The sequence below is a fragment of the Cavia porcellus genome, unplaced genomic scaffold (assembly GCF_034190915.1).
Source record: "Cavia porcellus strain 051 isolate PalLab524CR breed Dunkin Hartley unplaced genomic scaffold, mCavPor4.1 scaffold_17, whole genome shotgun sequence".
Classification (NCBI taxonomy): domain Eukaryota; kingdom Metazoa; phylum Chordata; class Mammalia; order Rodentia; family Caviidae; genus Cavia; species Cavia porcellus.
The window spans coordinates 27,069,975-27,081,924 of record NW_026947500.1 but is presented as its reverse complement, the minus strand read 5'-3'; positions in this window follow the sequence as shown (position 1 = coordinate 27,081,924).

The following is an 11,950-nucleotide window of genomic DNA, read 5'->3' as shown; positions in this document are numbered from 1 at the left end:
AATTTAGTTTCATGATATTTTTTTCAAGACAGGGTCTCACTATGTAGTTCAAGCTGTCCTCAAACTCACCATGTAGCCCAGGCTGGCCTCGAATGTACTGTGACCTCCTGCCTCCGCCTCCCAAGTACTGGAGCACAGACCTGGCTTGGTTTAATGATCTTAAATGGCTTCAACTTCAATTCTGGAATCAGGCAACACTGCATTTCATAAGACATTCCCAATATATGTTTCAGTGAGCTGAGTAGAAGAGATTGGGTTTGTGGACAGAAAAGAGCTGAAGAAAGCAGATGAGATAGGTCATTTCAAAGTTGCTTGCTTTGTGAGGAGAGGGCAGGGAAAGAGAGAGCCATAGGAAAAATAACTAAGAGAACTTCGTTACTTACCAATTGCAACTGGCCTGTTTGGGAGATTTGGCTGCTGTCTATCTAATCCCAATTTCCCCAAAAGGTCAAATAGTTTAATTTCAGGTTGGTGAAGTGAACTTTAGAGGGGCTCATGGGATCCAGCACAGGGCTTTAGCCAGAGGAGTAGCCTCCTGTCATTATTATTTAACACCACTGAACACTAAATCCCTCCTCCCTGGCAACCCCATTCCAGTTTGTTTCTAGGATTTTGACCACGTCCTATTCTAAGCACCTCCCTTAAGTGTGCACACCATTTGTCCTTTTATGACTTGCTTCCTTCCCTTAGCATCATGACCTCAAGATTCATCCTTGTTAGAGTGGCAGAATTACGTCCCTTTTTTCCAACTGAATAACATTTCATTTTGCTGATGCATCATCCACCCCCGAGCAGCTCCCGTCTCCTGCCTGTAGTGAGGGACACTGCCATGAACAGAAAGGTATGCGCGTCCTTTTGAGACCTTGCTTTCATTTTTGAGGACCATGGACCCAGGAGAGTTTGAACTGAAATTCTTGGATGAGGCTGCATCAGAAACTGCACCATATGGCTTGATCTGGGTTGCGAACATCAAAACTGAGGAGGCACTATAGGTCAGATGGAATGCTGTAGTCGGGAACCAGCACTGTCCTGGGCTGCAGTGCAGTCCGTTACTTTGACTTCTGTATCTGACCTAACATTCCTATGACTCATAAATAAACTTGGAATGCATCTCCAAGCTTAGCAGACCTCTAGCTCCCCCACGCTTAAAGCTAAGAATGCACTACAGTAACATCTGAAGCCCGTGGAAAGCGTGTCCTTACCTGGTGTGGCCCCTAGTCTGACGCCCCCACCCACATGATTGGAAAACTTAGTGATCTGTGTCTTTCTTTTGTTCTGTAATTGAAAGTCCGCCTACCCTCTTCCAGGATGGAATGTGTCCTTCAGGATAAAAGATCACTCTTTGGGAAAACGTCAGTTTAGCACTTTTGTCCAGTTTTGAATCAGGTGTTAGAGGCTTTTTGTTTTGCTCTTGTTGAGTTTTAGTTCCCTATTCTGTGCAAAAAATCATACATTAGATGTATGATTTACAAATACTTGTTCCCAGGATGAAGGGTAAAATTAGTGTCTTTTGAGGGGGTTGGTGCTTTGTTTTGAGAATGCAGTTCAGGCCTTGAACTCACCCTGTAGCCCAGGCTGGTCTCAAACTTGCAGCCATCTCCCTGCCTCAGCCTCCCAAGTGCTGGGATTACAGCCGTGTACACTGTGCCCAGATCCCATTGTCTTTGAAGTGTACCATGCGCGAGTGTGTGCGTGTGTGTGTGTATGGTGCTGGGAATGAAATTTCAGGGCTTTGTGCATGTGAAGCAAGAAAGCGACCACTAAGCCCTTTATGTGCAAATTTTGTCATTGTCAGTAAGTCCAGTAGGTCTGTTCCGCTGCTTGTGATTTTGATGTCATAGCCAGAAAAATCATTGTCAGGTCTGTTGTCAGGAAGCCTTTGCCCCAACCTCTTCTAAGATCTCTTTGTTTTTAATGGCTCATGTGACTGTATTTAGCTTACTGGATAATTCCAGACAATCTCGCTATTTTAAAAACAGCTGATCTGTAGCTTTCTTCCTGCAGAACTTCTTTGCCATCTAATCTAACCTAACCAGGGGCACAATGCTAGTGGTCAAAGTGTTAGGGCCGACGCCGCAGGGAAAGAGACCCCAAGGACTCAATTCTTGGTGAGGGAAAAAAGTTTATTTCCATGCGCATGGGGTCCCCCAGGCAAACAAGTGCGGAGGGGCCCCGAAGGGGAATTGTGTAGGGTTTTTAAGGGCGCAGGGAGGCAAGCGAATTTACAGAAGCAGATTGCATTGGTTAATTTTGAGCAGGATAGGACTTGGCAGAAGTTGATTGGAGGGGTTTGGGGTTGAGTAACCATGGAGACTGGGGGTCCTAGCCCAGTCACTATGTGCCCAGAACAGAACAGTTACTTGTCTTACTTATCTCCTTGAGACAGAACAACCTTGCAGGTGCATTTTTTCTTTTTTTTTTTCCTCTGCTCTGATAGCTCTGGGGAGTTAGGCATTTCTTTCTGCTCTGCTCTGATAGCTCTGGGGAGTTAGGGAGTTAACCCTTTTATTCCCCGCTCTGGGGAGTTAGGGAGTTAACCCTTTCATTCCCCGCTCTGGGGAGGGGGTTATAGCAGGGGGGTCAACTCTCACATTCCCCCCTTTTCTTTTTTGATGACTTTTAATCTTAAAGGTCCTGTATTGGTAAGGGGTCATACTGTTGACGTAGCATCATAACCTTTACTTGAGAGATCTGAGCCCTCACAAACTGGGTTACTCGGTTAATGAGGTAAGGGGCTATAGCCATGACTATAATGAATCCAGCCAGGGGTCCCAGTAAAGGGAGAATATAGGGCAGGATTGATTTCCAGAAGGAGAACATTTTGGCTTTATTTGAAGGGGGCTCTTGAGATTTAATTTTTTTCTCTTAGCTTTTTTATTGCATCTGTTTATAACCTTGTATGTGTCTTTAAAATCACAAGCTTTTAAGAACGTTGACATAGTTTATCAACTTGTTTACAACATAAGGCCCAGTAGGAGGATTAACAAAGGTCTTGTAGCTGTCATTAAAGCTGTTAACCAAAAGGAGAAAGAAAACCAACATTTAAATTTACTCTGTTTTATCATACAAGTAACAATTTTTAAGTCAGACAGAGGCCTCTTTGGGGTCTCTATAAAGGAGGAGAACACAAAATTATCAGTTATATTAGACAATCTTAAGCTTTAAAGTGTCTTTGGAAGAAATGACAGTTTACTTATTTGTAGGCTGACGGTCTTTTGAAGTTGGGACTTGTCTGTATTGGGAACGTTGAATTTAGGCAGGCTTTTAGCTATTTTGACAATCTATTGCGGCTTAAGAGATTTACGGTGAGGTCGCTCTCAAGAGATTTACGGTGAGGTCGCTTGTCTAGGTGTCTAGGCTCTTTAGCTGCAGTGGGCAGCAGCGAAGTAACCAGTGGATGGAAGTCACAGCTAGCTGAAAAGTCTGGGGAGACTTAATAAGATCTTGATTAGTTAAATTAGCTAATTTTTAGAAACCTCACATAAAACCTCAAAAGAGGAAATATCTGTAACATAGGGGGTGTATCACGCATGTAAAGGGGCAGAAGGAAAAGAGACTCACCCAGTTTTTGCCAGTTTTTAAGGCCATTAGTAATTATAGTCTTTAAAATCTAACTTATCTTTTTACCTCTCCTGAACTCTGAGGCTGGTAAGCCCAATTGAGTTTTTTTTTTAATTGATCTGTAAAGCTTAGGTTAATTTGAGTTACTAGGCTATAAAAGCCAGGCCATTGTTGGACCCCACGGATAAAAAGGGAGACCAAATCAGAGAAACTGTTATCAGAGCTGACTCAGACTAAGTAGAAAACACTTATATTTTTGAAGTTTAGGCTTTTTATTTTTGTAAAATCTATTTTTTAGTGTTTTTAGGCATAGTCCCACGATAACCAGTGGTTTTTATTTGTTGTAGTACTTTTAGATTTATCAATTGGCACTGAGGGCATCTGAAGCTCACAGACTGGGCTAGCTTGATATTAGCCCCCGGAATCTCTTGGAAGCTGAGCTGTCAGATGTTGGTCTTTTTAAGTGTAAATGGGCTCTTGAGAGACATAACTGTTTTCATCAGAGAAGTAGGATGGAACTGTAGACAGTAGCTTATCAACTAGATAAGGTCGATGTTCCGTGAGGTGATCAATGAGGCAACGAGGGGTCATCCTCAGGCAGCAAAGTAGCCGAGTTTGAAGCTGCTGTTTTCAGAAATAGTGCCTGATAATGTATGGCTCCAAAATTAGACATTCATCAGTCTGGTGGGACCTTGATGAGAGTCTCCAGTGAATAGGAGGAAACAATTAAGAGTTTGTGTCCAAAAGTCAATTTTTAAGCCTCCTTTATGAGGGGGCCATTGAAGAAATCACCGCAGACAGGGTGGCCATCTGGTTGCCACAGAACCAAGTCTCTTGGAAAGGTAGACAACAGGCCTCTGCCAGGGTCCCAAACTCTGGATCAGTCCTGTGGCTCTTAGAAATTTTGTACTTGTCTTTTAGTCACAGGGACTGGAATCCGTTAGATGGCTCACAACAACCAGTGTAGTCTTTTTTTGTGTAGACTGGTTCTGATAAGGTCGGGGGGGACTCGCATCAGAGCAGTTACTTTTTCGGCTGGCCTCTCTCATGTGATTGTTACTCTTTCAGCGGCCTGATCTGCCAAATTGTTTCCTCAGGTGAATAGCAGTAATCTGCGGACAGCCAGACTGCTGTCAGCAAATTTAGGATTTGTGGAGTCCTCTTTTTTTTTTTTTTTTTTTTTAATCTTAGCTCTGGCCAAGGTTAAGAGACCTCGCTCTTAATAGATGGCTCTATGTATATGTATAGTAGCAAAAGCATATTTACTATCAGTATAGATGTTTACCCTCTTTTTTGTGGCTAGTTTTAGTACATCAGTCAAAGCAATGAGCTCCGCCTTTTGGGCAGAGGTGCCAGGCTCTAACCCTTTAACCCAGAGTACCTCCTTTTTGGTGGTCACTGCTGTCCCGGCCACTCATCTGTCTCTGCCGTTTTGGATGAAGCTGCTTCCATCGAACAGTTGTCGGCATTTTTTAAAAGCTGGTCAGTAAGATCAGCCTGTAGGTTCCGCTGTAGTTTGAGGATGTCAGCACACTCATGGAGAGGTGTCCTTTGTTCCTCCAGGTCATCATCAGGCATAAGGGTGGCTGGGTTTAAAGCTGAAGAAGTCTTGAATATCACTGACTCTGGGTCTAGAAGCAGGGCTTGACAGTAGAATTTTGGCATTGGAGAGCCTTTTTTTAGGAGGGGTTTTGATAAGAGTCTCTAAACTGTGAGAGGTTACCACAGAAATCACTTGCCTAAAGCGAGTTTCTTTGTCTCCTTAAGTAGCATTGTCACAGTAGCTAGTATTTTTAGGCAGGGGGCCATACTCCTGTTACTGGATTAAGTCTTTTGGAGAGGTAGGCTATGGGCCTCTTTTAAGGGCCAATGTCCTGAGTTAGGACTCCTTTGGCAATGTCCCTGAGTTTATCTATGAACAAGGTGAAAGGCTTGGTAACGTCAGGGAGTCCCAGGGCTGGGGCCTCTGTCAAGGCCCGCTTGAGCTGTTGGAAGGCCTGTTTATATTTATCAGTCCAGTTCAGCGAATTTTGAGTTTCTCCCTTATGGGAGTCATATAGAGGCAAGCTTTTTAGTAAAATTTAGCCTACAGTATCCAATTGTCCCTAGAAACTCTCGTCTGTTTTTTTAAAGTTTTTTTTTTTTTTTTAATAACACCTTGGCTATCTTTTTGTAAATTTTTTAGTTTTTAAAGACCTTTTTGTGCTATCTCTATTAACTGGCTGAGGGGCATTTTTTTAAACCTCTCAAACCTTTGTAATTTTTGTCTAACATGTGGGGCCGACTGAGTTACAAAGAGAACAACTGGCGATACTGGGAAACCTCCTTACCTCTGGATGTCCAGTCAGGGTAGCACAAAAGGAGAACATGGTTTTGGCATTCCGGATCAGAGAGCCGGCTTCATCTGGATGGCACACTGTTTTTTTGTCCAAGGGTGTCACGTGACAGGCCATCATTTTACTAAAATTATATTTTTAACAAAAAGGGCTTTTTTATAGGTAACAAAATTGTGCTGCATAATCTCCCAGATGTTTACAGTACATGTAAGAACTTGTATCTTATTTGTAGTATCACCTATAATCTCATTTTAATGGAAACATTTTGCAGCAAAGTACAATCTTATGTATACTTTTATCAAAACTGATCTAATACTGTCAAATTCTGAACACATTTACTTTTTGTCAAACCTGTTATTTGTAGTACTATAAATCAAGACAAATACAAGACAAATAAAATTTACATCCTCTTGAGTCTTCTACAACTTACAATAATATCTCTCAAACTAAGCTTTAATCTTTTTTTACATTCTGGCATAGCCAGACACCTTTACTTGAAGACCACTCTCTTTGTCCCTCTTTTTACTATTACCAGTCAATTACCTTTTTTCTCGTTTCTCAGACAACATTAAAACTCACAACAGAACCCTTGAAGTCACCTTCTAGTAGTCTAAATCATATTTAATTATTTTATGTCTTTTTACCACATAAAAATGTTGTATTTTAAAAACAAAACTGTAACCTTTTAACTGGCTCAAATATATTACCATCTGGTTTTTACTTGGTAAAGTTGATATGATTTTTAATAACCATAGATATACATATATATGTGCACATGTTTACATTTTTACCAGAGAGGAAAAAATACTCCTTTTAAAAGGTATGCTGAGGTTGCAAGCAATCAATTGAAGTCTTACATATTAAACAAGGCGCCACAACATTAAAGACACAAACAAAGGGAGCTTTTTGTACAGTTTGGTCAGCTAAAGGAAATAATTTTTTTATCATGAACCTTTAATCTAATAAGCCATATGGATCCTACAACAGAAATGGGCAAGAAGCCCCTAAGTTAGTAACAAGTTTAAACAGGCAATCAAGGAGAGGGCGGAGGAAGGAAGGGTTTTACCCACGGTGGGGGCTCCTCCCTGAGGTCCTGTCATACCAAGATGTAGGCAATCCGGTCGGGGTGGCCCTCTCGTCCAGGGCAGAAGATGATGTTCTTAACTGCTAAGATGAGGGGAAGGTGGAAAGTCCCCTCCGGTGGCCAACCCACGGAGAATGTGGGCCACTCAGACAAGCAGAAAGTCTGCCATTTACTTTTTTAACCTGTAAGGAGAGATTGTGAGCCCTCTCTCAAACCTCTGACCAATGGTCGAGGGTGAGGGACAATGGGGACGATGTCGTTTGTCCCATGGTGTTCTGAAGACAAAGAGTGGTTAGCGTACGCGTGACACAACAAATAACCGATCACAACAGTCACAACACACAGGACAAACAGGCCGGCCACCTCACTCTCACGCATGAGTTTCACATCAAATGAGTCACCTTAGGGGGTGCCTCCAGATTGGCCCGGACGGACCACAGATTGGGAATGAAATTCCCCAGATTGGCCCAGACGGACCACAGATTGGGAATGAAATTCCCCAGATTGGCCCAGAAGGACCACAGATTGGGAATGAAATTCCCCAGATCGGCCCAGAAGGACCACAGATTGGGAATGAAATTCCCCAGATTGGCCCAGAAGGACCACTGATTGGGAATGAAATTCCCCAGATTGGCCCAGAAGGACCACAGATTGGGAATGAAATTCCCCAGACCGACAGGAAAACCCTATCGCAGACGGTGAGTCACGGAAAACCGTGTGGGGCGTCCCCCGGTCACCAGAGAACAGAGAACAGATAACAAAAACAGGTAACAAAAATTGCCCGGTTGGCTCGGGGCGTAAAATACCGGTAGATTGATCCTCAGAGTAAAAATAAGAAGCGACCGGTCGTACTCACCCACCGCAGAGCCGTTGAGGTCACCTCCCGTGAGACGTGCTATCTCGGTGGGGCCTCCAAGATGTTAGGGCCGACGCCGCAGGGAAAGAGACCCCAAGGACTCAATTCTTGGTGAGGGAAAAAAGTTTATTTCCATGCGCATGGGGTCCCCCAGGCAAACAAGTGCGGAGGGGCCCCGAAGGGGAATTGTGTAGGGTTTTTAAGGGCGCAGGGAGGCAAGCGAATTTACAGAAGCAGATTGCATTGGTTAATTTTGAGCAGGATAGGACTTGGCAGAAGTTGATTGGAGGGGTTTGGGGTTGAGTAACCATGGAGACTGGGGGTCCTAGCCCAGTCACTATGTGCCCAGAACAGAACAGTTACTTGTCTTACTTATCTCCTTGAGACAGAACAACCTTGCAGGTGCATTTTTTCTTTTTTTTTTTCCTCTGCTCTGATAGCTCTGGGGAGTTAGGCATTTCTTTCTGCTCTGCTCTGATAGCTCTGGGGAGTTAGGGAGTTAACCCTTTCATTCCCCGCTCTGGGGAGGGGGTTATAGCAGGGGGGTCAACTCTCACAAAAGGTCAGTAAGGAAAAAATTAAATTCACCATAGGTGGGAAGGAACAACCAGAGATGTCAACAAGGAGTTCTGGAAACAAAGCTGTACCTCACAGGTTGTTTTGCTTTGTTTTGTTTTGTTTTGTTTTGTTTTGTTTTGTTTTGAACACAGGGTCCTACTATGCAGCTGAGGGTGACCTTGAACTCACTATGTAGCCACAAAAGTATAGAGAAGCAAATTAAAATCATCATAAATCACTGAGAACATTAGTCAGCAAATATTTAAAAGCTCTGAAAAGCACAAGAGTATAGTTATCCCAGAGGGTAAAGAAAAATCACAAGCCACAGTTAGGAGTTCAAGGGGCTGGGGATTTAGCTCAGTGCCATAAGCACCTTCCTTGCAAGCAGGTGGTCATGAGTTCAATCCCCGGTACCGATAAAAAAAAAAAGTTCAAGTATGTTTGTTTAGTTAAACAAAGAGCATGCATTTTAAAATCTGACAAAAGTAAGATGTTTTTATTTTGAAAAGGATGCATACTGGGCATGGTGGTGGACATCGTGTAGTCCCAATATTTAGGAAGCTGAGGCAGGAAGATCACTGCGAGTTCAAGGCCAGCCTAGGCTACACAGTGAGTTCACAGACAGCCTGAACTACATAGTGAGACGGTATCTCCAAAACGAAGAAACATCCCCAGTGAAATATCTTTATTGCAACTAAAGAATTCCTTGAATATCTGGGGCAGACTCTAGAGGTCAGAGCAGAATGTGATTTACACTACATCTGTAGGCTGATTTCCTGTCAAACTGTTTTGGGTTGCCGGGATTCCTCATGAAAGAAACACAAATAAACTTCAGGGCAAGGGCAGTATGATCCCACAAGGGGGCGCTGATTCTCACATGCAAAGTCCTGTCTCCGTTTATTTTGTTGTTATGGTTTCTGGTTTTGTTTTGGTTTTTTGTTTTGTTTTGTTTTGTTTTTAGTACCAGGAATGGAACTCAGGACCTTGCACTTACAGGCAAGTGCTGTGCCACTGAACTATATCCCTGACCCCTTTTTTTTTATTATGTTTGGTTTGGTTTGGTTTGGTTTGGGGGTTTTTTGTTTTGTTTTTGGTTTTTTTTAGACAGGGTCCCACTTTGCAGTTAAGGGTGACCTTGAACTCACTATGTAGCCCAGGCTGGCCTTGAACTCGTGGCAGTCTTCCTGCCTCAGCCTCCCACGTGCTGGGATTACAATCATGAGCCACCATGCCCAGTTTGGCCTGTCCTCATTTTAACAGAATGTCCCCACTGTGCAAACTGAGAGCCTCTGGGCTGTGTCTTCCCCTCGCATCCAGTAAGTCTGTCATCAACGTCGTATGGGTGCCAGCAAGGAGGGAAACGGCTATTGGAGAGCTCCAGGTGACCCTTTCTTTGCAGTATCCTTCCAGCCCCATTTATGGATCTCCTGGCCTGGACTTGGGGCATGGCCCAATGCTGGCACCACAGTGAAACAAAATGCGAGCCCAGCCCCTGTGGACCCTCAGGCACCATTCTCCAGGCCACAGTCTCCCAGTCTGTGAGATGGGAACAAAATGAACCCAAGGACCCAGGATAGCAGAAGGAACCTCGCCTGGCACTTAGGAAGCTCAGGTTACTTATAGCCAACTCCCATCCAGGGGCCAAGGCTGGAGGCCAGGCCCTGGCTCAGACTGCCTCCTTCTGTCCAGTTGTCTGCAGGGTCAGTCCAGCTAACCGTTGCCAACAAGTATTTATTGGGCACCTACTATGTGCTAGACCCCACTCCAGATCCTGTGGGTACCACAGGGAACAAGTGGGCCTGCAGTTGGGTCCATAGCTTCTATTCCCTACTTTGAGCCCCTGAGCATGGCCCACCCACCTCTGAGCCCCAGTTTCCCTGTAGGAACAATTGAATGCAGAACAATTGTTTCAGCATTAGTTAAATGGAGTGTTGTTTTCATGCACTGCTTTGTACAGAGCTGGCTATATTTCCTTCTCCCCTTGACTGGCTCTAAGCAATGCAAATAAGCCTAGCCCAGGTACTGATGTGTGGTCTTTAAGGCCAGCTGACATTTTCCTGTTTCCGCACATCCTGTTCCCTGTTTAAAGGTTGAACAGCGGGGTGGCAGAGCCAGTCAGCTCCAGGAATGTCAGCTGGGAATGAGTTTCAAAATAAAAGGCCGTGACTTCCCAGCGTACAAATGTTTACCTATCAGAAACTGAAGCAACAGCCTCAAATGCTACCCTCACTGAGTTATGCAGACCGGTCCTTTCGTATAGCATTCTCACTGTGAATTACAGACAGCTTTCCTCCCCACCTGGCTCCCCAGCTCAGGTTACTCACATAATTCCCACCATCCTCGCTGTCTCTCATCTTGGAACCACTCCCTTCTTCACGAGGTAATACATTCTGGGAGAGACCCTGGATTAAGGCCTGTGTCCTTATATCCCCACTTGGATCACACTTAGGACCCCTTCCTTCCCATGGCTTTGAATATGTCTTGGTGTCTTTACTCTCACCAGGGGTTGCATTGGAGGTAGTAGATTGGAACTAATTTGCAGGAATTCCAAATATGTTTCAATGGGATTACAAATACAACTTTCTGGATTGTGAGGAGGATTGGAAATGGAAAAGGGATTATAACATTTGGGTTACAATATTCCCCATCTACAAAGTGGGGAGAGATTGCATGTGCCTCTCAACACTGATGGAAGGGTTCAAACATGATCCATACATCCACTGTGGGGCAGAGACAGCTGATCCATGAGCCAGGCACCCTCTTAGCAGGAGCACCTCAAGTACAAGCCTCCCACCCTCCAGACCTCCTGTCTGCCTGCCTGGTCCAATAGGGGAGATGGACTGAACCAGGAGCAACGGGGCTGTGGCAGCGTTTCCCAGCCCGGAAGGAAGAGGTGAAGATATCTGTACCCACACCCCCACAAGTCTGCTCAGGCTGGAAGCTCCCCCTCTTGCTGCAGGGCTAGGGAAACTGAGGCCAAGACTCCTCCAAGCCCTCCCCTTTTGCAACTGTGGACCTCCTGCCTGCCTGCGAGTTGATCTTTCTGGTCGCCTAGACTGAGAGACATCCCTGATCCCCACCACCACCCCCTTGTCTTCTCTTCTACCCTACAACCCTGCTCACCCTCCTCCTCCTCCTTCTCCTCCTCTTCATTCTCCTCCTCTGCAGCCCAAAGCAGGGAGTCGCTCTTCCTCAGGCCCCTGGCCAGGTGCTCCCTGGAGCGGTTTCAAATGATTTCTAAAATCACATGGAAGAGCCAGCTGTGGTGATGCATGTCTGAAATCCCTGCACTGGGGAGGCTGAAGCAGGAGGATTAGTATGAGTTTGAAGCCCACCTGGGCTACACAGTGAGACCTTGTCTAAAACAAGTGACACAAATCACACAGAAGAAAACAAACACCACCAAACCTTGTGGTTAAGAGGGCAAACCATGGGCCCAAGTCACACCTGCTGCCAGTCTCAGACTTGTGGAGCCTCAATTTTTGCATCCATAAAGTGGAGCTAGCAGATCAAGGTACAACAGGGCCCCAGTCTCAGTTCCTGTTGTCCCATCCA